The sequence below is a fragment of the Cherax quadricarinatus genome, chromosome 38 (genome assembly GCF_038502225.1).
Source record: "Cherax quadricarinatus isolate ZL_2023a chromosome 38, ASM3850222v1, whole genome shotgun sequence".
NCBI lineage: Eukaryota > Metazoa > Arthropoda > Malacostraca > Decapoda > Parastacidae > Cherax > Cherax quadricarinatus.
Window position 1 is genome coordinate 9,770,816 of NC_091329.1, and position 25,801 is coordinate 9,796,616.

At 43.5% G+C, this 25,801-nt stretch overlaps 1 long non-coding RNA gene across 1 annotated transcript in view; it reads right to left on the reverse strand.

Moving 5' to 3' along the window:
* LOC128693003 (uncharacterized) overlaps positions 1 to 6,340 on the reverse strand; it is a 98,055-nt gene extending 91,715 nt beyond the window's left edge. The window contains exon 1 of the long non-coding RNA XR_011392887.1: positions 6,273 to 6,340. This is a non-coding gene — a long non-coding RNA (uncharacterized lncRNA). The remainder of the gene's footprint in view (positions 1 to 6,272) is intronic.
* Between the last annotated feature and the right edge of the window lie 19,461 nt (positions 6,341 to 25,801).

Genomic DNA, 25,801 nt, shown 5'->3' on the forward strand with positions numbered 1-25,801 from the left:
ACAAGCATAAGGCTAACACACTCATACAACTCAATCCTCGTACCCACATTCCCAGGCAGCAGAGCACTGCTGTACACCTACTGGCTCTTCTACTTTAATATAAATATATATATATATATATATATATAATAAGATCACAGTAAACAGGTGATTTCGGAATATGCAAAACAACCACTCTGAAAAAATAAGAGAAATTCCAAGCGCTTTCGTGACTACTCACATTATCAAGGAACTATGAAAGTAAAGCATCCAAGGAAGGTATATAAGGGGTCTGGCCAACACCTCACTATCAGATCCCACAACAGTTAAACACCTGACGCGCGCCGGCCCAACTGGACAGGTCCTTCGCACAACCCACCAACAAACTATTCTACCCAAGAAAATTTAAAAATTATTATTTGTCCAGTGTATTATTTAAATCTTCCCAAATTCTATTAATTATAAATGGATCTAATTTATATAAACCAAAGGAAATGTTCATATTATTGTCAAAACTGTTTTTTATGAAACAAGATTCAATTATATTCCTGTCGACCATGGACTTGCTTGATACTACTTTCTCAACTTTTTGAAAATCAATTGGATGGTTAAAAATCTCTTACATGAATAAATAGAGCATTGGAATCTTGTCCAGTTCTAATGCTATATTTATGTTGTTTTAATCTTAGTTCGAGATTTTTACCAGTTTGACCGTAATAAACTTTATCGCAAATTTTACAAGGAATCTTAGACACATCCATCAGCATTTTGGGGGGAATTCTCTATCAAAAGTTTTTTTTACTGTATCAAGATTTTTGAATACAACTTTAATATTAAAAGTCTTAAGAAGAGAAGGCATATCAACCAAGTTTTCATGGTAAGGGAGAACCAACATATTTTTAGTTGAATAAGGCTGGTTGTCCCTTTTTGGATTGTAAAAAGTATTTCTAGCAACTTTAAAAGATTTATCAATTACATTTCTTGGGTATTTTAAATCATTACCTATTTCATAAATTTTGGATATTTCCTCATCTATGAACTCAGGACTACAAATTCGTAAAGCTCTCAAAAACATTGATGAGAAAAGAGACAGTTTGACTCTATCTTGATGCGAAGAATAATAGTGGACATAGGAACAGTTATTTGTAGGTTTTCTGTAAATTTTAAATTTGAATTCATTATTACCCTTAATAATTAAAACATCTAGGAAAGGCAATGAGCTATTTTCTTCAAACTCAACAGTAAAGCTTATAGAATGGGCTATGCTATTTAATTTTCCAAGGAAATGGTGTATATCTACATTTTTGGGCATAAGACACAAAATATCATCAACATATCTGAACCATTTAGCTCTATTAGGGAGGATTGTGTTAAGCAACCTTGTTTCAAAAAATTCCATGTATAGGTTACTAAGAACAGGTGAAAGAGGATTTCCCATTGCCATACCAAACTTCTGAGTGTAAAACTTATCATTAAATACAAATTTTGCATCAACAATGCAAAGTTTAATAAGTTTAATGATAGTAGGAACTGGCAATGGTAAATCATAGTTAACGAGTTCTTCAGATAAGAAACTTAATAAATCATCAACAGGAACTTTCGTAAACAAGGAAGTAACATCAAAACTAACCATGTTAAAATCATTTAAGTTTACCTGGAGAGAGTTCCGGGGGTCAACGCCCCCGCAGTCCGGTCTGTGACCAGGCCTCCTGGTGGATCAGAGCCTGATCAACCAGGCTGTTGCTGCTGGCTGCACGCAAACCAATGTACGAGCCACAGCCCGGCTGGTCAGGAACTGACTTTAGGTGCTTGTCCAGTGCCAGCTTGAAGACTGCCAGGGGTCTGTTGGTAATCCCCCTTATGTATGCTGGGAGGCAGTTGAGCAGTCTTGGGCCCCTGACACTTATTGTATGGTCTCTTAACGTGCTAGTGACACCCCTGCTTTTCATTGGGGGATGTTGCATCATCTGCCAAGTCTTTTGCTTTCGTAGTGAGTGATTTTCGTGTGCAAGTTCGGTACTAGTCCCTCTAGGATTTTCCAGGTGTATATAATCATGTATCTCTCCCGCCTGCGTTCCAGGGAATACAGGTTTAGGAACCTCAAGCACTCCCAGTAATTGAGGTGTTTTATCTCCGTTATGCGCGCCTTGAAGGTTCTCTGTACATTTTCTAGGTCAGCAATTTCACCTGCCTTAAAAGGTGCTGTTAGTGTGCAGCAATATTCCAGCCTAGATAGAACAAGTAACCTGAAGAGTGTCATCATGGGCTTGGCCTCCCTAGTTTTGAAGGTTCTCATTATCCATCCTGTCATTTTTCTAGCAGATGCGATTGATACAATGTTATGGTCCTTGAAGGTGAGATCCTCCGACATGATCACTCCCAGGTCTTTGACGTTGGTGTTTCGCTCTATTTTGTGGCCAGAATTTGTTTTGTACTCTGATGAAGATTTAATTTCCTCGTGTTTACCATATCTTGAGTAATTGAAATTTCTCATCGTTGAACTTCATATTGTTTTCTGCAGCCCACTGAAAGATTTGGTTGATGTCTGCCTGGAGCCTTGCAGTGTCTGCAATGGAAGACACTGTCATGCAGATTCGGGTGTCATCTGCAAAGGAAGACACGGTGCTGTGGCTGACATCCTTGTCTATGTCGGATATGAGGATGAGGAACAAGATGGGAGCGAGTACTGTGCCTTGTGGAACAGAGCTTTTCACCGTGCCTGCCTCGGACTTTACTCTGTTGACTACTACTGTGTTCTGTTAGTGAGGAAATTATAGATCCATCGACCGACTTTTCCTGTTATTCCTTTAGCACGCATTTTGTGCGCTATTACGCCATGGTCACACTTGTCGAAGGCTTTTGCAAAGTCTGTATAAATTACATCTGCATTCTTTTTGTCTTCTAGTGCATTTAGGACCTTGTCGTAGTGATCCAATAGATGAGACAGACAGGAGAGACCTGTTCTAAACCCATGTTGCCCTGGGTTGTGTATTATTTATTATTATAATCAAAAAGAAGCGCTAAGCCACAAGGGCTATACAGCGCTCCTGGGTTGTGTAACTGATGGGTTTCTAGATGGGTGGTGATCTTGCTTCTTAGGACCCTTTCAAAGATTTTTATGATATGGGATGTTAGTGCTATCGGTCTGTAGTTCTTTGCTGTTGCTTTACTGCCCCCTTTGTGGAGTGGGGCTATGTCTGTTGTTTTTAGTAACTGTGGGACGACCCCCGTGTCCATGCTCCCTCTCCATAGGATGGAAAAGGCTCGTGATAGGGGCTTCTTGCAGTTCTTGATGAACACGGAGTTCCACGAGTCTGGCTCTGGGGCAGAGTGCATGGGCATGTCATTTATCGCCTGTTCAAAGTCATTTGGCGTCAGGATAACATCGGATAGGCTTGTGTTAACCAAATTTTGTGGCTCTCTCATAAAAAATTCATTTTGATCTTCGACTCTCAGTCTGGTTAGCGGCTTGCTAAAAACTGAGTCATATTGGGACTTGAGTAGCTCACTCATTTCCTTGCTGTCATCTGTGTAGGACCCATCTTGTTTAAGTAGGGGCCCAATACTGGACGTTGTTCTCGACTTTGATTTGGCATAGGAGAAGAAATACTTTGGGTTTCTTTCAATATCATTTATGGCTTTTAGTTCTTCCCGCGATTCCTGACTCCTATAAGATTCCTTTAGCTCAAGTTCGATGCTTGCTATTTCTCTGACCAGTGTCTCCCTACGCATTTCAGATATATTGACCTCTTTTAGCCGCTCTGTTATTCTTTTCCGTCGCCTGTAAAGAGAGCGCCTGTCTCTCTCTATTTTACATCTACTCCTCCTTTTTCTTAGAGGAATAAGCCTTGTGCATACATCGAGTGCCACCAAGTTAATCTGTTCTAGGCATAAGTTGGGGTCTGTGTTGCTTAGTATATCTTCCCAGCTTATATCGGTTAGGACTTGGTTTACTTGGTCCCACTTTATGTTTTTGTTATTGAAGTTGAATTTGGTGAATGCTCCCTCGTGACTAGTCTCATTATGTCGGTCTGGGGCTCCACGCATACATGTCTGAACCTCAATTATGTTGTGATCTGAGTATATTGTTTTTGATATGGTGACATTTCTTATCAGATCATCACTGTTAGTGAAGATGAGGTCTAGTGTATTCTCCAGTCTAGTAGGCTCTATTATTTGCTGGTTTAAATTGAATTTTGTGCAGAGATTTAAAAGCTCGTGTGAGTGTGAATTTTCATCAGAGCTGCCTCCTGGTGTTATTACTGCAACAATATTATTTGCTATATTCCTCCATTTTAGGTGCCTTAAGTTGAAATCCCCCAGGAGCAAGATGTTGAGTGCAGGAGCTGGAAGATTTTCCAGACAGTGGTCAATTTTTAACAGCTGTTCCTGGAATTGCTGGGATGTTGCATCCGGAGGCTTGTAGACTACCACAATGACTAGGTTTTGGTTCTCGACCTTTACTGCTAAAACTTCCACTACATCATTTGAGGCATTAAGCAGTTCTGTGCAAACAAGTGACTCTGAAATGTACAGGCCAACCCCCCCCCCCTTTTGCCTGTTCACTCTGTCACGTCTGTATAGGTTGTAACCTGGGATCCATATTTCGTTGTCCAAGTGATCCTTTATATGGGTCTCAGTGAAAGCCGCGAACATTGCCTTTGCCTCTGCAAGCAGTCCACGGATGAAAGGTATTTTGTTGTTTGTTGCTGGCTTTAGACCCTGTATATTTGCAAAGAAGAATGTCATCGGACTGGTGGTATTGTTGGTACTGGGGGGGATTTTTTTTCCGGCATTAGTATCTGTATCTGTTGGTTTGGATTGGAGGCCATCGACTGTGGTTCCACTCCAGGAATGACTGGATTTGGTGTACGATTTCTGCCATTTCCTGCCAGTTTTTTTTTCCTTCCTGGCACTAAAAAACCTCTCCCTCTTGAGTGGCTGTGGCTACCCAGGTTTTCCCATGGCCTGGATGTTTTGTATCTTTTTGTATCCTTTAGATGGTGTGCCTGGCAATTTAAGTTATAGCACAGTCTTTCCTGTACTGAAGAGGTACACATTTCAGGGTGAAAAAGCTTACAGGAAGGGAGTTTGCATTTTCCTGTTGTCATATGGGCATGGCATTTTCTAGGGTGGTCATAGTTGCACGTCCCGTCTGTTTTTCCAGATTTCCCATGTCTGCAGATACCAAGTGCATAGTATGTGCACAGGCTTGGTTTCCGTTTGCCTTGGGTTTCTGTGACTGTATTCCCTGTTGGTGCATGTTTCCCTGTCTTATTCCTATCCTCCCTAGCACCAACAATGGAGCTCCCACCAGTTGTTTTTGGTAATATATCCTCACTATTGCTAGTGGAGTCCTCTTGTTTGCTATTTCCTGTGGTATTTCTAGTTTGCAATATTGGTTTTATCTTATCTTTGACTACACTTGTTTCCCTACTACGGCTCCTGTCCCCTATGAGGTGATTTATATGTATTCCTTCCTGCGTATAATTCCCGACTACATGAACAAAATCTCCAGCTTCACCATTACTGTCTCCCAGGACAGCACCTCCAGCTTCCCCATTACTGTCTCCCAGGACAGCACCTCCAGCTTCACCATTACTGTCTCCCAGGACAGCACCTCCAGCTTCACCATTACTGTCTCCCAGGACAGCACCTCCAGCTTCACCATTACTGTCTCCCAGGACAGCACCTCCAGCTTCACCATTACTGTCTCCCAGGACAGCACCTCCAGCTTCACCATTACTGTCTCCCAGGACAGCACCTCCAGCTTCACCATTACTGTCTCCAAGGACAGCACTATCAGCCCCACATTTACTGACTACCAGGACATCACCTCCAGCCTTACAGTTTCTGACTACATGGCCAGTATCAAGGGCAGTACCATTCAGCCCAGACTTTTTATGTTCCCATCTGTTGTAGAAAGCTTCCAGGTTTTCTATGAAAGCAGCTTTGATGTTATCCTCTTTTAATACCCTTGTGATTTTAGTCCACAGATTTATCTCATTTGGGCATACCCAAAAACACTTCCCTGTTTTAATACTGCTTGTAGCTGGTTCTTGGATATCTGCACAAGGGGCGTGACACCAATTTCCACAAAAATGACAATTTATCCATGTGGAAGCCCGTTTGTTTGATTGACTGCAGACTACACAGAGCTTCATGATGATTTGAATGGTTGATTTACTGTAATTCTACTAGCAACCTCTTGAATATTCTATTAATAACCTTAAATGAAGCTCTAGCTATTTGTATTTCTATTTCTAACTGTACTTGTATACTGGACAGCTTACCGTGTACGTTCCTGATTTATATTTATTGTTTGTGTTTGATAAGGGCGCCTACAACCCCATCCGTTTACGGTCTGCTTTATTGTCCAACGAAACCGTTTGAAACCAGTCAAGGGTTCGGACCAGTCAAGGGTTCGGACCAGTCAAGGGTTCGGACCAGTCAAGGGTTCGGACCATCAAGGGCTCGGACCAGTCGAGGGTTCGGACCAGTCGATCTGATCTGATCAGTGGGTCACTTATTTAAAACATACTGGTCGGTGATTTGGGCTAACACATGAAGGATCTACCTGAAATTATCTACCCGAGTAATATGTGATTTGATTGATACAAAAGTATAACTTGCGTGTTGAAGAACCGGTGATTTCTGGCAGCTCCTACAATGACGAACGGTCGAGCCTCAACCCTTGTTTATCAATCGCTGTATCTAGCTTTTCTAGTTTTTTTTTTCGTCTCCACCACTATTATTATTATAATCAAGGGGGAAGCGCTAAACCCGGAGGATTATACAGCATCTCCACCACAATAAATGCTATATTATCACTATAGTTGACTGGTGGAAATTTTGGAGGAAGGACGCTTTTTCTGTAGTAATAATTGCTTCTCGTTGTGTATATTGCGACCGCTGGTAACTATAGGTTATATGAAATTCACAGTATACGTCTGGTATTTCAAGAAAAAAGAAACTAATGAAAGTCACTCCACTCCACTAAGTACCATTATAATACTGATTAGTTGCTACTACAACACTGTATTCTGCTATTCACTGGTATCACTAGATTATATGCGAGTACACTGGCAGGCCAGAAAGATTATTAAAACAGCTGACCACTGTGGTAAGATTCTGGCGACTTCTGGCACCTGCCTCTATAGGCTTATCACTTCATTTACAAATTCACCTGTTTTCAAATGACACTTTAGCCTTTATCATCTATATACTAGGGAGCCACTGTAGTATACACTATGTATACACAATGTTATCAGGGAGACTTTCTTTCCTCTGACAAAAAAAAGTTCTATTATTATTATTTTGCACATGGAACATAGGCCTATGATTCCCCTCTGGCAGTAAACTCTGCTAGGTAGTGCACACTAATTCTCCTTTTTTGACTCAGTATATAATGTTTTCCGCCCAAGATTGGTTCCAGGCGCTAGAGGGATGTATCGTATAGGATTGATGGCACAAATTAAAGTTCTAGCACGTAAGAGCGACCGTGAAAACACGAGAAAACCCGGAGCACAACAAGGCATGCTGACACGCTGACCCGGAGCAAAAAGTCAGTCAAGGAGCTTAATTTATCAACTAAGTCTATGTTTTTGCAGATGAATGGTTCAGAGAACCGACATGTTGTTGAATTAGACAAGATTGATGGACTGACCACATCGACTCAAGGCTGAGGGACTGATTACCTCATTCTCCTCCTGTTCTTCAAGTTTCTCCTTTGTATGGACTGATGAATTATTATTATTATAATCAAAAAGAAGCGCTAAGCCACAAGGGCTATACAGCGCTGCAGGGTAGGGAAGGAAGCAAGGGAATTGGATGGCAGAAGGGAGGGGGGATGATCAGCAGGTTACAGAAAACAGCGGGGCAGGGGATAGTACGGGGGTAGAGGGTAGCAAGAGATACAAGTAGAAAGGGCTGAACGTATCAAAATTTGTGGAGTAAGTCAGTCGTTGTCAAAAAGTCAATGAGAGAGTCCGGATGAAAGGTGGGTCCATCAGCGAGAAGGGAAGGTAAAGAGAGAGCAGCGGGGCGAAGACGACGACAGAGGTAAATTCTGCGTGCTCGTTGATAAAGTGGGCAGTCCAACAGAATGTGGCTGACTGATAATGGAGCTTGGCAATTCTCACAGAGAGGAGCAAGACGCCTCTCCATGAGATATCCATGAGTAAGACGAGTATGGCCAATGCGAAGACGGGAGAGAGTAGTCTCCCAACCTCGACACTGGTGATAAGAAGACGGCCAGTAACCTATACTCGGTTTAATAGACTGAAGTTTGTTGCCGAGCATAGTAGACCAACGTTGTTGCCAACGGGTGTGAAGGTGGGAAGATATTACAGCAAAATAGTCCGTACATGGAATACCTCTATAAGAAACTGGTAGGTCATGTACTGCTGACCGCGCAGCAGTGTCTGCCTGTTCATTGCCCTGTACGTCAACATGACCAGGGACCCAACAAAAAACAATATCTTTATGCTTAGTAAAGATGCGGCGTAGCCAAAGTTGGATACGGAGGACTAAGGGGTGAGGTGTATCAAATTTTTGTATAGCCTGTAAAGCACTAAGGGAGTCTGAGACAACCACAAATGATGACACAGGCATAGATGCAATACGGATAAGTGCTGTAAGGATGGCATATAATTCAGCAGTAAAAATACTAGCTGAAGATAGTAAATGCCCTTGTACGACGCTGTCCGGAAACACTGCTGCGAATCCTACGCCGTCAGAAGACTTAGAGCCATCTGTGTACACAGCAATGGCATGAGAATGAGAGTGAAAGTGGTCAAGAAAAAGAGAGCGGGAAGCGACCGTAGACAGTTGGGCTTTCGAGCAAGGGAGGGAGAAAGAACAGACTCGAACAGCTGGAACTTCCCAGGGGGGTAGGGAAAAGTGTGATGCTACATGTACATAGAAAGGTGGTAGTTGAAGAGAAGACAAGAGCGAATGAAGGCGAAGAGAGAAGGGACGGAGTAAGCAGGGGCGGCGAACAAATAAAGAATGTCTACTAATATCAGTGACCATTCTATAAATGGAAGGATTGCGGAGATCATGAGAGCGTACATAGTAGCGCAGGCAATGGGCATCACGGCGATCGGATAAGGATGGAACGTTCGCTTCTGCATAGAGGCTTTCGACAGGGGAAGAGCGAAAAGCACCAAGGCATAAACGTAATCCTTGGTGATGAATGGGGTTAAGGCTAGAGAGAGTAGCAGGAGATGCCGCTGAATAGATCTGGTCACCATAATCAAGTTTCGATAAAATAAGGGTGGAATGTAGGTGAAGGAGGGTTCGACGATCAGCTCCCCACGAAAGATGAGCAAGGGTTTTAAGAAGGTTCAGCCGGCTGTGACAAGTTGCCTTCAGAGAGGTAATGTGAGGTTTCCAGGATAACCTACGATCAAAGAGGAGGCCCAGAAACTTGACTGTATCACGTTCAGGGATACGTGAGCCATAGAGGTACAAAGGATGATCAGAGATGACAGAGCGTCTAGTGAAAGTGATTTGGTGGGTTTTAGTGCTGGAAAATTTAAACCCATGTGTGGTGGCCCAATTGGAAACACGGTCGACTGCATGCTGGAGAGAAACTGTAAGGAGGTGACAGTCAGCGCCTGCACAGGCAATAGCGAAGTCATCAACATAGAGTGATGACCAAATATTTGATGGAAGACTAGAGGCCAAATCATTAATAGCAAGGAGAAAAAGTGTTGTGCTCAGAACACATCCCTGGGGGACACCTTCAGCTTGGATAAAGTCCGGGGAGAGCACATTATTAACCCGAACACGGAAATGCCTGTCAGTTAAAAAGTTCTTAAGGAAGGATGGTAGATTGCCTCGAAGGCCTAAGGAGTGGGCTTGGGCTAAAATATTATACCTCCAAGTTGTGTCATATGCCTTCTCAAGATCAAAAAATATGGCAATAACTGAGTGGTTATTCGCAAAGGCATTACGAACATACGTATCCAAGCGCAGTAAGGGGTCTATGGTAGAACGTCCCTTACGAAAGCCATATTGACGAGTGGAGAGACTGTTGTGTGTCTCTAAATACCACACTAAACGTCTATTTACTAGACGTTCCATTACTTTGCAAACTGCACTGGTAAGAGCAATGGGACGATAGTGGGAGGTTTCATGTCCCGTAGTGCCTGGTTTGCGGAAAGGGAGAACAATGGCGGATTTCCACAGCTGTGGAAGAACTCCTTGTGACCAAATAAGATTGTAAAGGCGTAATAGGACTGCAAGGGCTGACTGATGTAAATGTTGTAGCATACGAATATGAATGTCGTCGGGCCCAGCTGCCGATGATCGACAAGCTGAGAGTGTTGCCTCCAGTTCTTGAAGTGTAAAAGGCACATTATACTGTTCTTCTCTGAGAGAAGAAAAGTCCAAGGGTGCTAACTCTCTGGCAGACTTTGAGGAAAGAAATGAGGGGCATAGATGGAGTCCCTGAGAAATACGGACCAGATGATTGCCAATTTCATTGGCAACATCTAGTGGGTTTGCTATATCAACACCGGCAACCCGCAGAACAGGAGCCGGGTCAGGAGAATATTTACCACTCAGTTTTCGTACTTTTTTCCAGACTGCACTCATAGAGGAAGCAGAGGTGATGGTGGAGACATAATCTCGCCAGCAAGTGCGTTTAGCGTCACGGATGACACGGCGAGCGATCGCACGCTTCTGTTTAAAATCAAGGAGTCGCTCTGTGGTTCTATTGTACCGGTACCTGCCCCATGCAGCGCGTTTCAAACGTACTGCACGAGCACAAGCAGGAGACCACCAAGGCACGCATTTCTGAGAATGCCTGCTCGAAGTTTGGGGTATAGAATGAGAAGCTGCGGTGAAAACGGAGGATGAGAAGAGGTGTAAAAGCTCATCGATGGAGGACGAAGAAGGAACCTCTTTAAAAACAGTCAGGTGTGAGTAAAGGTTCCAATTTGCCCGATTAAATTGCCAGCGTGGGGTGCGAAGAGGTGGCGAATATGAAGGGGAAGTAAGAATGATTGGGAAATGATCACTGTCATGTAAGTCCGGGATTATTATTATTATTATAATCAAGGGGGAAGCGCTAAACCCGGAGGATTATACAGCGCCTGGGGGGGGGGGATGTGGAAGGCATTCAGGCTTAATTCGGGGAACTGGAGCACAGATCCAATTCTCTAAATCAAGAGCCCCTCACCAACATCAAGGAACCTTCCTTGAGGGGTAAGTCCGGGAGAACAGACCAAGTAAAGTCTAATGCGGCGGAGGAAGAGCAAACTGAGAGATCGATGCAAGAGAGAGTATGAGTCCGAGGATCAAAATGGGTGTGAGTACCTGTATTTAAAACATGGAGGGGGTGGGTGGCAAGAAAAGCCTCTAACTGAATTCCACGGGAATCACAGTGAGACCCTCCCCAGAGGAAATGGTGGGCATTAAAATCACCAAGTAACAGAATTGGTGGCGGTAATGACGAAACAAGGAAGGCAAAATCCGGAATAGATAATGCCCGAGAAGGAGAGAGATATAAAGAACAGAGCGTATACCACCTATGTAAGTGGATACGGGCTGCTGTGTAATGCAGCGAAGTATGAACAAATAGCTGATGGTACGGAATATCAGTGCGGAGAAGAAGGGCACTTTCATTAAAGGTCCCATCAGGAAAAGGATCTGAAGAATACAATAAATTATAGCCTGAGATGTGAGAAATAACAGCAGAGTGTAATTTTGGTTCCTGTAAGCAAACACCAACAGGGGCAAACTGGGAGAGTAACATCTGAAGCTCACCCCGATTACCCCTGAGGCCACGTATATTCCACTGTAAAAAGGCCATGAATGGCAATGATAAAGATACTTGAAATCCGCAGGTAAGGGTTCCTACGGACTAGGAGGGTTAGAAAAGTCCACATGCGGAGGCAGTGGAAAATGTTCAAGCAGCGAAGGAACGGTGCGCTGTGAAGAAAGGAGTTGCGCAGATGGAGCAGAGGAGAGAGAAAGAGCGGAAGGTGGATCAGTGTCCATTGATGGTTTGGTCTCTGCAATATATTCAGAGATTGCTTCAAGTGTTTCAGAATTCAGAGATGTTGTATGGGAGACAATATTGGGAATGGTAGGGGGAGGATGAGTAAAGATTGGAACTGTATTGGACTGTACCAAGGTAGGGGGGGGCGAAAGGGTGGAGGGAACTGGAGAAGCGTGGCAGGGGACAGAAGAGACAGGAACCTGGGAGGTAGCAGAAGAGGAAGAAACTTGGGAGGGAACAGGGGAGGAAGGTACATTACGAGGAGGAGGGTGAACCTCTGCACTTGTAACTGAGCCAGTGAGAGGGGAAGAACTAGGGACAGAGACAGGGAGGGTAAAATGAGGAGGTGGAAGATGGGTAGGAGGTGTTACCGGACCTTTTTTTGACTTTTGAGAAGTAGAGGGACGATTGGGAAGAGGTGTCGTACGAGGTCTTGTCGATACTGAGGCTTGTAAGAGAGAACTCGAAGAAGCGAGATTAGACTGAGGCGTTGAAGTAGGGACGTCTGAGCCGAGGACAGCAAAAGGATTAGATACAGGAGTGATTATGGGAGAGGTAACCACAGAGGTGGGTGTAGAAGATGGGATACCAGAAGTGGGGGGACGTTTTGAAACACGGGAATAAGAAACACGTGGGAGTCTCCCTTGGAGGCGGAGATGAGAAACTGCCATGGCATAAGGGAGACCTTCTGTCTCTTTGAGGTAACGGATTTCCCGCTCGTTTAAATAGACCTGACAACGGCGAGAGTACGAAGGGTGAGCCTCATGACAGTTAAGGCAAGAGAGAGATCGATTGCAAGACGTATTAGAATGGTCATCGGCACCACAGACTGGGCATTCGGCGATAGATCTGCAATATTTCGCTGGATGGCCAAATCGCCAGCAATTTCTACACTGTTGTGGTGTAGGGATCACCTTTCGAACTTGTAACCGATGTCCTGCTATATAAACTGAGGATGGGAGTTCTCGGCTGTCAAAAGTTAAACGAGCCACATTGCTAGGGTATCGTCTCCGCCCACGGGCAGGAAGAACGTAAGTGTCTACCTTGAGGATTGGGAGATCTTGGAGTTCCAGCTGTTCTAGAATGTCGGTGCCACATGTCTGGAAATTTTGTTGAACTATGGTATGGGGCAGAATAACGGTACCACTACAAGAATTGAGGGAATGATGTTTTTCAAGGGTGACAGGAACAGTATCTATATGGGAAAGACGAGAGAGCTCACGAGCCTGGGTAGCATTCTGTACGGTAATGATGCGCGTACCGCTCTTAAGAGCATGGACTGATGAAGCCACTGTGTGGCGAAACGTTTCCTCAGTAAAGATACCCAAGAATTGCATAAGTCTATGTTGTTTTTAACATTAAAGTTAGAAATTTTGCCAACAATAGGGCTCAAAATATCAACAAGCCATTTGGATAATTTATATGAAACTGACCCTATGGAGCTAATAATTGGTCTGACTGGATTCCCTGGTTTGTGTGTTTTTATTTTTTCCTAAGTTTAGAATAGGTTTCAGTATCATCTAAGAGATTATTCATTTTTTTGTTGGTAATCATTTTCTTTCATAATTACTATTGCGTTTATTTTGTCTGCTTTAGTAAGGCGCAAATTTTTATTGTTATTAAGGTTGCTTAACACAATCCTCCCTAAGAGCTAAATGGTTCAGATATATTGATGATATTTTGTGTCTTATGCCCAAACATGTAGATATACACCATTTCCTTGGAAAATTAAATAGCTTAGCCCATTCTATAAACTTTACTGTTGAGTTTGAAGAAAATAACTCATTGCCTTTCCTAGATGTTTTAATTATTAAGGGTAATAATGAATTCAAATTTAAAATTTACAGAAAACCTACAAATAACTGTTCCTATGTCCACTATTATTCTTCGCATCAAGATAGAGTCAAACTGTCTCTTTTCTCATCAATGTTTTTGAGAGCTTTACGAATTTATAGTCCTGAGTTCATATATGAGGAAATATCCAAAATTTATGAAATAGGTATTATTATTATAATCAAAAAGAAGCGCTAAGCCACAAGGGCTATACAGCGCTGCAGGGTAGGGAAGGAAGCAAGGGAATTGGATGGCAGAAGGGAGGGGGGATGATCAGCAGGTTACAGAAAACAGCGGGGCAGGGGATAGTACGGGGGTAGAGGGTAGCAAGAGATACAAGTAGAAAGGGCTGAACGTATCAAAATTTGTGGAGTAAGTCAGTCGTTGTCAAAAAGTCAATGAGAGAGTCCGGATGAAAGGTGGGTCCATCAGCGAGAAGGGAAGGTAAAGAGAGAGCAGCGGGGCGAAGACGACGACAGAGGTAAATTCTGCGTGCTCGTTGATAAAGTGGGCAGTCCAACAGAATGTGGCTGACTGATAATGGAGCTTGGCAATTCTCACAGAGAGGAGCAAGACGCCTCTCCATGAGATATCCATGAGTAAGACGAGTATGGCCAATGCGAAGACGGGAGAGAGTAGTCTCCCAACCTCGACACTGGTGATAAGAAGACGGCCAGTAACCTATACTCGGTTTAATAGACTGAAGTTTGTTGCCGAGCATAGTAGACCAACGTTGTTGCCAACGGGTGTGAAGGTGGGAAGATATTACAGCAAAATAGTCCGTACATGGAAGACCTCTATAAGAAACTGGTAGGTCATGTACTGCTGACCGCGCAGCAGTGTCTGCCTGTTCATTGCCCTGTACGTCAACATGACCAGGGACCCAACAAAAAACAATATCTTTATGCTTAGTAAAGATGCGGCGTAGCCAAAGTTGGATACGGAGGACTAAGGGGTGAGGTGTATCAAATTTTTGTATAGCCTGTAAAGCACTAAGGGAGTCTGAGACAACCACAAATGATGACACAGGCATAGATGCAATACGGATAAGTGATGTAAGGATGGCATATAATTCAGCAGTAAAAATACTAGCTGAAGATAGTAAATGCCCTTGTACGACGCTGTCCGGAAACACTGCTGCGAATCCTACGCCGTCAGAAGACTTAGATCCATCTGTGTACACAGCAATGGCATGAGAATGAGAGTGAAAGTGGTCAAGAAAAAGAGAGCGGGAAGCGACCGTAGACAGTTGGGCTTTCGAGCAAGGGAGGGAGAAAGAACAGACTCGAACAGCTGGGACCTCCCAGGGGGGTAGGGAAAAGTGAGATGCTACATGTACATAGAAAGGTGGTAGTTGAAGAGAAGACAAGAGCGAATGAAGGCGAAGAGAGAAGGGACGGAGTAAGCAGGGGCGGCGAACAAATAAAGAATGTCTACTAATATCAGTGACCATTCTATAAATGGAAGGATTGCGGAGATCATGAGAGCGTACATAGTAGCGCAGGCAATGGGCATCACGGCGATCGGATAAGGATGGAACGTTCGCTTCTGCATAGAGGCTTTCGACAGGGGAAGAGCGAAAAGCACCAAGGCATAAACGTAATCCTTGGTGATGAATGGGGTTAAGGCTAGAGAGAGTAGCAGGAGATGCCGCTGAATAGATCTGGTCACCATAATCAAGTTTCGATAAAATAAGGGTGGAATGTAGGTGAAGGAGGGTTCGACGATCAGCTCCCCACGAAAGATGAGCAAGGGTTTTAAGAAGGTTCAGCCGGCTGTGACAAGTTGCCTTCAGAGAGGTAATGTGAGGTTTCCAGGATAACCTACGATCAAAGAGGAGGCCCAGAAACTTGACTGTATCACGTTCAGGGATACGTGAGCCATAGAGGTACAAAGGATGATCAGAGATGACAGAGCGTCTAGTGAAAGTGATTTGGTGGGTTTTAGTGCTGGAAAATTTAAACCCATGTGTGGTGGCCCAATTGGAAACACGGTCGACTGCATGCTGGAGAGAAACTGTAAGGAGGTGACAGTCAGCGCCTGCACAGGCAATAGCGAAGTCATCAACATAGAGTGATGACCAAATATTTGATGGAAGACTAGAGGCCAAATCATTAATAGCAAGGAGAAAAAGTGTTGTGCTCAGAACACATCCCTGGGGGACACCTTCAGCTTGGATAAAGTCCGGGGAGAGCACATTATTAACCCGAACACGGAAATGCCTGTCAGTTAAAAAGTTCTTAAGGAAGGATGGTAGATTGCCTCGAAGGCCTAAGGAGTGGGCTTGGGCTAAAATATTATACCTCCAAGTTGTGTCATATGCCTTCTCAAGATCAAAAAATATGGCAATAACTGAGTGGTTATTCGCAAAGGCATTACGAACATACGTATCCAAGCGCAGTAAGGGGTCTATGGTAGAACGTCCCTTACGAAAGCCATATTGACGAGTGGAGAGACTGTTGTGTGTCTCTAAATACCACACTAAACGTCTATTTACTAGACGTTCCATTACTTTGCAAACTGCACTGGTAAGAGCAATGGGACGATAGTGGGAGGTTTCATGTCCCGTAGTGCCTGGTTTGCGGAAAGGGAGAACAATGGCGGATTTCCACAGCTGTGGAAGAACTCCTTGTGACCAAATAAGATTGTAAAGGCGTAATAGGACTGCAAGGGCTGACTGATGTAAATGTTGTAGCATACGAATATGAATGTCGTCGGGCCCAGCTGCCGATGATCGACAAGCTGAGAGTGTTGCCTCCAGTTCTTGAAGTGTAAAAGGCACATTATACTGTTCTTCTCTGAGAGAAGAAAAGTCCAAGGGTGCTAACTCTCTGGCAGACTTTGAGGAAAGAAATGAGGGGCATAGATGGAGTCCCTGAGAAATACGGACCAGATGATTGCCAATTTCATTGGCAACATCTAGTGGGTTTGCTATATCAACACCGGCAACCCGCAGAACAGGAGCCGGGTCAGGAGAATATTTACCACTCAGTTTTCGTACTTTTTTCCAGACTGCACTCATAGAGGAAGCAGAGGTGATGGTGGAGACATAATCTCGCCAGCAAGTGCGTTTAGCGTCACGGATGACACGGCGAGCGATCGCACGCTTCTGTTTAAAATCAAGGAGTCGCTCTGTGGTTCTATTGTACCGGTACCTGCCCCATGCAGCGCGTTTCAAACGTACTGCACGAGCACAAGCAGGAGACCACCAAGGCACGCATTTCTGAGAATGCCTGCTCGAAGTTTGGGGTATAGAATGAGAAGCTGCGGTGAAAACGGAGGATGAGAAGAGGTGTAAAAGCTCATCGATGGAGGACGAAGAAGGAACCTCTTTAAAAACAGTCAGGTGTGAGTAAAGGTTCCAATTTGCCCGATTAAATTGCCAGCGTGGGGTGCGAAGAGGTGGCGAATATGAAGGGGAAGTAAGAATGATTGGGAAATGATCACTGTCATGTAAGTCCGGGAGAACAGACCAAGTAAAGTCTAATGCGGCGGAGGAAGAGCAAACTGAGAGATCGATGCAAGAGAGAGTATGAGTCCGAGGATCAAAATGGGTGTGAGTACCTGTATTTAAAACATGGAGGGGGTGGGTGGCAAGAAAAGCCTCTAACTGAATTCCACGGGAATCACAGTGAGACCCTCCCCAGAGGAAATGGTGGGCATTAAAATCACCAAGTAACAGAATTGGTGGCGGTAATGACGAAACAAGGAAGGCAAAATCCGGAATAGATAATGCCCGAGAAGGAGAGAGATATAAAGAACAGAGCGTATACCACCTATGTAAGTGGATACGGGCTGCTGTGTAATGCAGCGAAGTATGAACAAATAGCTGATGGTACGGAATATCAGTGCGGAGAAGAAGGGCACTTTCATTAAAGGTCCCATCAGGAAAAGGATCTGAAGAATACAATAAATTATAGCCTGAGATGTGAGAAATAACAGCAGAGTGTAATTTTGGTTCCTGTAAGCAAACACCAACAGGGGCAAACTGGGAGAGTAACATCTGAAGCTCACCCCGATTACCCCTGAGGCCACGTATATTCCACTGTAAAAAGGCCATGAATGGCAATGATAAAGATACTTGAAATCCGCAGGTAAGGGTTCCTACGGACTAGGAGGGTTAGAAAAGTCCACATGCGGAGGCAGTGGAAAATGTTCAAGCAGCGAAGGAACGGTGCGCTGTGAAGAAAGGAGTTGCGCAGATGGAGCAGAGGAGAGAGAAAGAGCGGAAGGTGGATCAGTGTCCATTGATGGTTTGGTCTCTGCAATATATTCAGAGATTGCTTCAAGTGTTTCAGAATTCAGAGATGTCGTATGGGAGACAATATTGGGAATGGTAGGGGGAGGATGAGTAAAGATTGGAACTGTATTGGACTGTACCAAGGTAGGGGGGGGCGAAAGGGTGGAGGGAACTGGAGAAGCGTGGCAGGGGACAGAAGAGACAGGAACCTGGGAGGTGGCAGAAGAGGAAGAAACTTGGGAGGGAACAGGGGAGGAAGGTACATTACGAGGAGGAGGGTGAACCTCTGCACTTGTAACTGAGCCAGTGAGAGGGGAAGAACTAGGGACAGAGACAGGGAGGGTAAAATGAGGAGGTGGAAGATGGGTAGGAGGTGTTACCGGACCTTTTTTTGACTTTTGAGAAGTAGAGGGACGATTGGGAAGAGGTGTCGTACGAGGTCTCGTCGATACTGAGGCTTGTAAGAGAGAACTCGAAGAAGCGAGATTAGACTGAGGCGTTGAAGTAGGGACGTCTGAGCCGAGGACAGCAAAAGGATTAGATACAGGAGTGATTATGGGAGAGGTAACCACAGAGGTGGGTGTAGAAGATGGGATACCAGAAGTGGGGGGACGTTTTGAAACACGGGAATAAGAAACACGTGGGAGTCTCCCTTGGAGGCGGAGATGAGAAACTGCCATGGCATAAGGGAGACCTTCTGTCTCTTTGAGGTAACGGATTTCCCGCTCGTTTAAATAGACCTGACAACGGCGAGAGTACGAAGGGTGAGCCTCATGACAGTTAAGGCAAGAGGGAGATCGATTGCAAGACGTATTAGAATGGTCATCGGCACCACAGACTGGGCATTCGGCGATAGATCTGCAATATTTCGCTGGATGGCCAAATCGCCAGCAATTTCTACACTGTTGTGGTGTAGGGATCACCTTTCGAACTTGTAACCGATGTCCTGCTATATAAACTGAGGATGGGAGTTCTCGGCTGTCAAAAGTTAAACGAGCCACATTGCTAGGGTATCGTCTCCGCCCACGGGCAGGAAGAACGTAAGTGTCTACCTTGAGGATTGGGAGATCTTGGAGTTCCAGCTGTTCTAGAATGTCGGTGCCGCATGTCTGGAAATTTTGTTGAACTATGGTATGGGGCAGAATAACGGTACCACTACAAGAATTGAGGGAATGATGTTTTTCAAGGGTGACAGGAACAGTATCTATATGGGAAAGACGAGAGAGCTCACGAGCCTGGGTAGCATTCTGTACGGTAATGATGCGCGTACCGCTCTTAAGAGCATGAAAAGAAATATCTTTACCAACATGGCGTAGGAGTGCCTTGCCAATACTATGGTCAGAAAGATAGGCAGTAGAGGAAGTTGGTCGCAAAGTGAAGAATTTAGTCCACTGTTCAGTCTGAAACTGAGCGTGGAAAGGTAGTGAAGGACGTGTCGATCTTTTCTGAGAAGAACGAGAAGGTGAAGGTGGAGAAGTATCATCAGCAGGTAATTGTCGTTGACGTTTAGGCGTGGGACCAGAGTTGGTCCGACGTGGAACGGGTCGGCGATTTGAAAATTGCCGCACCGTAGAGGGAGAGGCCGGAAGCATAGTCAGAGGAGAGCGAAGGTCTGATAAATCGAAGGAGTCAGTCGAGGCCTCAGTACCTGAAGCAGGTGAGGAAACAGCACCGGCAATAGGTACAGAGGCATGAGGAATGTCTGAAGAGTGGTCCAAAGACGAGGCGGGGTCAGAACGGGGTGCGGTATCAAGAAGGGGCCCGGGGGTAAAAGGTTCATGGACTAGGGCTGCCATGGTTAGGTTACTTCTTTCTTTTTGTTTTTAAGAAAAAAAAAGAAAGAAGAAAAGAAAATAAAAATAAAAAAAAGAAAAAAAAAGGGGGGACCGGGGAGGGATAGTTCCTAGGAGGAATGAAAGGGCCAGAAATCTCCCTCCGCGCCCAAGAGGACTCGACACCGCTAGTAGCGCAGATGCAGCATGGAACCCGTGCCATACCCTACCCTTCATGCCAGTAAACCAGCAATCTGGGATAGCAACCTCACATCTGCCGAGCTACCTCGGTGGACAAAAGAGAGGGCGGCCGGATATCCGCCACAAAGCATACCTCCTTCAGCCACCACCCCCGGAATCCGAAAGGTGGCTTCCAGAGATACACCCGTCGCCCAAAAGACACCCAAAGCTACTCCGGGATACCGGAGAGGGATCGGGACATCCCTAGGCAATCCAGATTCCACGGCAAACTACGCCACCGCCAAGAAACCTCAACGGAATGGGATCGACCCCGGTGTCCTTTCCTCTACCTAGGAACTAGCGTGCCTGTGGGAGAAATCCCAAAGGACAAAAAGAGGAAGGGCAAAAGGGAGGAGTGGGGAGGAGGAGGAGGAAAGGAAAAAGGGGAGGATGGGGAGGATGGGATAGGGGAGGGGAGATTGGGGGGTAATTAGGTTCGGTCTGAGGAAGAAGACCGATAGGTCTAATTCCTCAGACCAAGAGCCTCTTCACCACGCCAAGGAGCCCCCCTTGAAGAGGTATGAAATAGGTAATGATTTAAAATACCCAAGAAATGTAATTGATAAATCTTTTAAAGTTGCTAGAAATACTTTTTACAATCCAAAAAGGGGACAACCAGCCTTATTCAACTAAAAATATGTTGGTTCTCCCTTACCATGAAAACTTGGTTGATATGCCTTCTCTTCTTAAGACTTTTAATATTAAAGTTGTATTCAAAAATCTTGATACAGTAAAAAAAAAAAAAAAAAAAAAAAAAAAATTTTGATAGAGAATTCCCCCCAAAATGCTGATGGATGTGTCTAAGATTCCTTGTAAAATTTGCGATATTATTATTATTATTACAATCAAGGGGGAAGCGCTAAACCCGGAGGATTATACAGCGCCTGGGGGGGGGATGTGGAAGGCATTCAGGCTTAATTTGGGGAACTGGAGCACAGATCCAATTCCCTAAATCAAGAGCCCCTCGCCAACATCAAGGAACCTTCCTTGAGGGGAAAAATTTGCGATAAAGTTTATTACGGTCAAACTGGTAAAAATCTCGAACTAAGATTAAAACAACATAAATATAGCATTAGAACTGGACAAGATTCCAATGCTCTATTTATTCATGTAATAGATTTTTAACCATCCAATTGATTTTCAAAAAGTTGAGAAAGTAGTATCAAGCAAGTCCATGGTCGACAGAAATATAATTGAATCTTGTTTCATAAAAAGCAGTTTTGACAATAATATGAATATTTCCTTTGGTTTATATAAATTAGATCCATTTATAATTAATAGAATTTGGGAAGAATTTAATAATACACTGGACAAATAATAATTTTTAAAATTTTCTTGGGTAGAATAGTTTGTTGGTGGGTTGTGCGAAGGACCTGTCCAGTTGGGCCAGCGTGCGTCAGGTGTTTAACTGTTGTGGGATCTGATAGTGAGGTGTTGGCCAGACCCCTTATATACCTTCCTTGGATGCTTTACTTTCATAGTTCCTTGATAATGTGAGTAGTCACGAAAGCGCTTGGAATTTCTCTATTCTTTCATAGTGGTTGTTTTGCATATATATATATATATATATATATATATATATATATATATATATATATATATATATATATATATATATATGCAATACAATCACAGACAGATGATCTTAACAATGCAACAAGCCAAGAGGGATTAAATCTTCAACTCAAGATCTTTCACATCTCAGTGCATCATTAGGAGCTATGCAATGTTGCAAGAGTAGCAACAGGTGGAATGAGAAGTTTTCCCAGAGTAAGGTAGCATGGCATCACCACGCTACCTTACTCTGAAAAAAAATTTCGTCTCATTCCACCTGTTGCTACTCTTGCAACATTGCATAGCTCCTGATGACAGACATGTGAAAGATCTTGAGCTGAAGATTTCCATCCAATGAAAATATTTATGCACTAACAGCAAATTGTGCATGAATCCATGTCTCAAAGTAAAAGACCTTGAAGTGCCCCAATGTCAAACTTCTATAAATAGGTAAAAATGTATTAATTAAATATAATAATAAAACCAAGAATTATAAAGATGTTGAGGTGAGGTGAATAAATATCATTTTTTAAGAACCTGCACAGTACAATAATAACTCCAAACCTTTCTTACAAAGATACACCTGGGCTGAAGGTTTTAAGCCCACCAAAATAGGTATTCGCAGCTTATTGAATGGAAACCATAATTCCAATTCTTCACTACTTCAGCAATTTTTAAACTGGCACCTAACAAAGCCGGTAGTTTGGTTAGTTTTATGTTTACTACACACCCCATACCCATCCTGCGGGCGGTAGTCAAAAAGATTACAGAAGTACATAATGGGTCCAGGGACTTGACCCCAAAGTTTTGATAGTTGAACTAGGTACAAAGGTAATGAATCATGTAAGTAAATTTACTTGCTTACGCTTATACATGGATACAATCATTAACAAATTATAGATCTAGTAATGAGCAATTCACACGTCCACACCCGGTCACAACTGTAATGAGTTATTCGTGCAAATATTAATTGTTGGGTCACACACATGCACACTCAAATAGGCGAGTACACACACGAGTATACGTACACACGAGTACAAGCACTCACACATATACGAGTACACAAATACACATGTAAACACACACACAAGCACATTATTATTATTATAATCAAGGGGGAAGCGCTAAACCCGGAGGATTATACAGCGCCTGGGAGGGGGGGGATGTGGAAGGCATTCAGGCTTAATTCGGGGAACTGGAGCACAGATCCAATTCCCTAAATCAAGAGCCCCTCACCAACATCAAGGAACCTTCCTTGAGGGGACACACAAGCACAAGAAACAAGTATTGACTGCTGTTTTGAGGAAAAAAAAGGCTGCGGTGAGCACTCAATCATAAGGGGTGGACGACAGATGAATGGAGAAAAGTTACATTTTCAGATTAAGTGCATTTTGAAGTACATAGCTGCAGATCAGTGGTAGTGAGACTAAGCAAAGGCGATTATTATTATTATTATAATCAAGGGGAAGCGCTAAACCTGGAGGATAAAGCAAAGGCGAACCTCTCCGGAATGGACATATTCAACAAGCGCCAAAACACCCACCTAAGATGTGTTGGGGTAGCTTGATTGCTACAGGCCCTGGACGGCTTCTTATTGTTAAGGGAATGATAAGATAAGATTTCGTTCGGATTTTTAACCCCGGAGGGCTAGCCACCCAGGATAACCCAAGAAAGTCAGGCGTCATCGAGGACTGTCTAACTTATTTCCATTGGGGTCCTTAATCTTGTCCCCCAGGATGCGACCCACACCAGTCGACTAACACCCAGGTACCTATTTGCTGCTAGGTGAACAGGACAACAGGTGTAAGGAAACGTGTCGAAATGTTTCCAACCGCCGGGAATCGAACCCGGGCCCTCCGTGTGTGAAGCGGGAGCTTTAGCCACCAGGTAAACATAAGGCAATCCTGCCAACGCATTTGCTTCCCATTGTGGATGATGACTTGATGGAGATGGCATCTGCCACCAGGATCTTGCCCCATGCCACACTTTCAGAAAAATGCGTTCTAAATTGGCTTGGAAACTCTCCTGACCTCAACCCAATTGAGAATCTATGGACAATAACCAAGTGCAGGACTGTTCAACTGTGGAGAAGCTAATTGTTGCTGTTATTAGGGTCTGGTACCACAACGAAGAACGTGTCAAAATGTGTTCAACATTGATCGGTTCTATGCCAAAGCGTGTAGCAATGCTTATAAAGGCAAAAGATTGTCATATCTCTTAAGCCAATTCTGGCATATTACTGCCGTGTATTTTTCAAATAAACATTAATTTTCCAAATAAATGCCTTATTTCGTCACTGTCCCAATTAATATGCACACTACTGTTCTGTACAGAAACCCATTTTTTTTCGTTTTGTTGAACTGACAAATTTGTACGTTGGTTTGTGCGCGGCCAGCAGTAACAGCCTGACTTGTCAGGCCCTGATCCACCGCGAGGCTTGGTTATGGACAGGGCCATGGGGGAGTCGACCCCCGAAACACCCTCCAGGTATGCACAGCCTTAATCATTGTGAATCTTCCTTTAAGTTCGAAACATCAGGTAAGTTTGAGCCTTTTCATAATCTGCATTTTTTAAGATATCACACTGAAAATGGGCCACACTTTTTTTTGTAAACTGGCACACACTAATAGCAATCCGATCCTCCTCCTAATAATTAAATACACCAGTGATGGAAGTTTGAGGCCGATCAAAAAAGATTCGATCAACTTATCGTACGGAAACCAAAATCTTACATGGCTTTGTAAAATTTACAAGATGGTACCTCTACATGTCAAAGCTTGCAAAAACAGCAGCTTTAAAAGTCGACTGGATGAGACTCAGGTTATAAACAAACACACTGAGGAAAGAAAAACAAGCATGCTGCTACTTAGAGGTACTGCCCTTCTGGGGGAACACTTAATAATCCATTACCGTGTATCAACCCCGTGTGTTTACATTCGGCTTTCAGGGATACCATTGATTATAATCAAAAAGAAGCGCTAAGCCACAAGGACTATACAGCGCTGCAGGGCAGGAAGGAAGCGAGGGCATCAGGTGGCAAAAGGGAGATGGATGAGTAATAGGTTACGGATAACAGCGGGGCAGTGGATGGTGAAAGGGTAAAGGGCAGCAAGAGACTGAACTAGAAAGGGCTGAGGGGAGTGCGAAAAGTATCATCAGAGTTTGTGGAGTAAATCAGTCGTTGTCAAGAAGTCAGGGATACCACTGAGACTGCCGCTGGCATTCCACTCACTCTATCACTAATCCTCGCAAATATAGTAAGTTTATTCAGGTATACACAAATACAGTTACATAGAATTATCATACATAGCAGCATATGTGTAGAGAATCTAGGATAACCCAAAAAAGTCAGACAGTGACTTATTTCCATTGGGGTCCTATTACCTTATTATAATATAAAGGTTATAATATTTTCTTATTATTCTATAATGAAGATAACATCTTATTATCTCACTAAAATGACTACTACACGAGGGTCATTAAGACTATCTACAATACGAGGGTCAATACTAGGAATAAGGTAAAATTTACACGTTTGTTAGCTAAAAAATAGAAAATCATTCCCTTCCCTTTCTGTAGCTACATTCATCAGACACCTTTTGGCACTCTTCTTGAAGCTGTCTGTTGTCTTAATGGATCGCTGTATAAAAAAAAATATCAACTTTCATGATAAGGCTTTTAACACCGTATAAATTCAGTCAAGCACCTACATTATTGAACTGTAATCCCCAAAATGTACAAAAGAAAAATACATCTTTTTTTTATACCAAGAAAATCCTGAAGGGGTTGGTCCCAAACCTGCTCGCTAACATTACTCCCTATGAAAGAATGATACTCGGCAGACAAATACAAATATAGATATCTTTATTTTCAAGAAAAAAGTTTACAAACGTGTTACAAAATGTCTCCAATGAAAGACAGGGGTGAAATGAGAGAACTCAATAAGTGTACAGGGACCAAGACTTTCCAAAACCCTCCCATCATAAAGGAGATTAAACTGAGTCCTGGGAAAAAATATAACACCATTCTGTGTAGTTTGAATGTCAAGTCAATGATATTCTCATTCCTTATCGGTAATAGATAATGAATTATTAGTATATATTACATGCAGACGTTTTATGGTTTTCTTTATTACTGGCGATGGTATGGTAACCAAAGACTGATGGGTGTTAA